This window comes from Egretta garzetta, unplaced genomic scaffold (assembly GCF_000687185.1).
Source record: "Egretta garzetta isolate BGI_Z169 unplaced genomic scaffold, ASM68718v1 scaffold18, whole genome shotgun sequence".
Lineage (NCBI taxonomy): Eukaryota > Metazoa > Chordata > Aves > Pelecaniformes > Ardeidae > Egretta > Egretta garzetta.
This window is the reverse complement of record NW_009260616.1, coordinates 3,169,991-3,173,550: the sequence shown is the minus strand read 5'-3', so window position 1 is coordinate 3,173,550 and position 3,560 is coordinate 3,169,991.

Genomic DNA, 3,560 nt, shown 5'->3' with positions numbered 1-3,560 from the left:
TGCCGGGCGCCGTGCTGGAAGCAGCAGGGAAGGGTTAACCTGGCCCCGTGTTTTGGGAGGCCGTGTCCAGCCCCGTGGGGCTCGGGCCCGGCCTTGTCGATCCTCTGGTTTTGGTTATTACGGCGTGGGCACGAAGCGGTGCGTGCCAGAAAAAGTTCTCTTTGATGTTGAAAGCAGCAGTCTTGAGCAACAGATGCCGCTGACCGGCCTTCCGTTTGCACTGCGTCCCTAGCGAATTTGGAAAGCCTTTTAAAAATGGGACAAAGGCGGAGGATCGGGATGCTTAAAGCTCGTGGTCAGTAGGCAAAATGAGGAGGTTATTCCTGCTTACAAGTAAATGAAATGGAACAAAACTGACGGAGGGATGGACTTTGACAGGTCCTCTTGTCCCTCCATACTGCGAGGCAGGTCAAATATCTCTCTGCCAAAATTAGTGTCAGGAAATTAATAGCAGAGATTGCACGTCCCGTGAGGAGAATAATAACTAACTGCCCTTACTGTTGGAAGGTTTTCTTCATGCCTAGTCCAGAATTTCAGTCAGGGTGGGAAGAAAGACCCATCAGCAGGAGCCAAGCTGGCTGGCGCTGCTGCTGCTTCCAGAGGCAGGGCTGCAGGTCCTGTGACATGTGCAAGAACTGGAGCGCTCTGGAAGGAGATTGTGGGGAACTTGGTGGTCATTTTAGAACTGTCCAACCCGAGTCGTCTTTGGTTTAGAAGGTGATGTCATTTGTCTTGTCCTTAATGGGTGTGGATGTTAACAGCCCTCTTGTCTCTCTGTTACATGTTAGAAGACTGTTGATCTGTCTTCCCTCAATTAGCTTTTCCCTTGGGTAAAACCCTCCAGTTTCTTCAATATCTCTCTCGAAGGCCGTGCTTTTTGGTGTCGTATTGCTCATTCTACTAACACTTACAAATACGGGAGTAAGGGGAAAAACTTCTTCAAAACCATGAAGATATACGTGCTTTGTAAGAGCTTCAGTAGACAAACAAACCACAGAATTCAGTTATTTCAGTCCTTTGTGCTATACTTATTACAATAAAGGAATTTAAGAGTCTTCAAACAGTAACCTGCTCTTCTGAAGGTCTGCCTTGCAGTAGGAAGTAAGTAAATTGTCTTTGGTTTTAATCAGGTTTCTTCCTGGTGTGAAGACATTGTTATGCAAAATAATCCAGAGTTTAGCAGAGGAACAGGATATTTCAGAGTAGAGCTAAGACCTCATTAAACTAAGAGCTTTTTTCATTGCACCAGAATACATACTGTAGTGGTGTTCGTGGTATTCTTTGTGTTTATATTGCTATGCTGTCATATACATTTTAGTATTGGGTGGATATATATACTATTAGCCTATAGAGTAGGCTTAATTGTAGAGGCATAGTAAAATCAGATTTATGAGTTTGGTGGGTGTTGTGTATGGACTTGTAGAACAGATGAGTTTTCAGGTTATTTTAAGAGAATGAGTTGACACTTGGTAAGTATTTCTCTGAGAAGTTGTTTCAAGCTTAAATATTTTGAAAGAAAATTACAAAACTCAGGTATTGTGGTATCTAATTAAAATCATCAGGGGGACCTAAATACCTGAAGATCTGTGCCTCAGTCTCAAATGAGTTGAAGAACAAAGAAGCACAGCTGTAATAGCATAACTATTGTGTACATCTAAGTGCATGAAGTAATTGTTTGATAAAAATGATACTGAGAATCCAGACTTCATACCCATAAAGGAGTTTTTATCTTTCAAATAGACCTTCAGAAGGTTATAGTATTGTCTTGCAGGTTGTTAATTTTAGGAGTTCCTGATTATTGGACTCATAAACTTGAAATGAAAACCGCCATTTAAAATCTCCAAAAGATGGAGCTGCTCTGTTGAGAATGAGTGTCTTGTCTTTTTACATGCAGAGATGTCTAGTCAAAAGCCTCAGTGTCCAAAATGAAGGATGCCGTTACATATTTTGAAAGAAGCCACTAACACTAATACTGGAGTTTAAGATGTGATTAGTGGATTTACTTTTTTAATAATGGAAGTTACTGTATTTCTTAAAACTTGTAAAATTGCAGTCATTTCTTAATAGCTGACAATTGTAACTTTATAGTGCCTGTACATTTTAAAATAAAGCTTTCATCACATCACAAAAGGGTCATTAGTCATAGTTTACTTAAGTACAAACACTTACTCAAGCTAATAAGTTAAATCCATCTTCAGAAATATGCCTTTATTTGGATTAAAATAATACTTTGACTGAACATGTCAGTGACTGTTAAGAGCTAAGACTTTACTCCTGCAGGTGCATTTGGCTGCTGTTGTCTTACTGAATGAGTGATACGATTTCCTAAAGGAAAATCAATTTAATAATAAAAAATTATGAATACCATTCTGTTGTTTGTGGGTTCCATTTCCTTGACCAGAATTGTTGGGTCTTATTATAGTATTACAGACAATAATAAAGAAATGCAGTTCAGGCTTTGATTTAATCAACTTTAGCAGCTTAATATGCGTTCTCTGATTGATACAGTTGCTCTTAAGAGGCACAGCTCGGTTTGGTGGATGGAAGCTCCTGCTGTAGGACTTTGGTGCAAAAAATGTGTTGGCATCATTGGTGTACACCTACTGCTAGAGAGATGAGTCTAGGTAAAATATTATCTGAGGGATGTTTCTCAGTGGTGAAAGAAGTATTCCAGGAAGATGGTAGTTTCCAAAGAGGGAGTTACATGTTGCCAATTCAGGGGTAAGTTATTTTTAGAAGGAGCCTGAAGGTGTGCAGATGCACAGTGGATGTGTGCAGATAAATTTACTTGTGTTTTAGGGTGGTGAAAGGTTATAAATGTACTACTGTGCTAATAGCATTTGCAGTCCTAAATTAAACTAATTAAACAAAAGGGGAGGAGGATTTGTTTTCATAGTTTTCCTGCTGGTCACAGTAGGGCAGAGTTGAATTAAGTAGCTTCTCAAAGAGGAAATAAAGTGTTAGGTGATAGAAGCCACTGTCTTCTCTGAAATCAGCTTCACTTCAGTATGAACAAATGAAGAAGTGTATCTTGACGGAGGACAGTAAGGGCCTCAGGCTGTTAGAACAAAAGGAGATGACAGCCATTTTAAAGGAGATTTTTTGTGATGCTCTGTCTCTCAGAAAGCATTGTAAATCAGCAGATGCAGGCTGGCAGCCAGTGTGTGAGGTTTCAGTAGATTCTTAATTGAGAGGAAGTTTGTAGGATTTGCTTTTTCTGTTTGACTATCACTTGAGGTGAAAAAATTACACTATGCTGACTGTGACATTGTATTTTTTGAAATGGACATTTAGACAAAGTTCTGTGTAGTGCGATTTTGTGGCAGTAAAAGAAGTAGATCAATGTGCCAGCGAAAACTGAGCTTGACTTTTAACTCTGGCACTTTGACGGCTGATCTGATTCTGTAATTTTAAGTGAACAAGCTAGAAAGGAATGTCTGGTAGAGCACACCCTTGTGTCTTGGCAGTTGTGTTAAGCCAACATACATGCTTAAGTTAAGAAAAACATTTAAGTATATGTCTGAGAAGTTAATCGCCTGTGTAGTTTTATGTCCTTGATT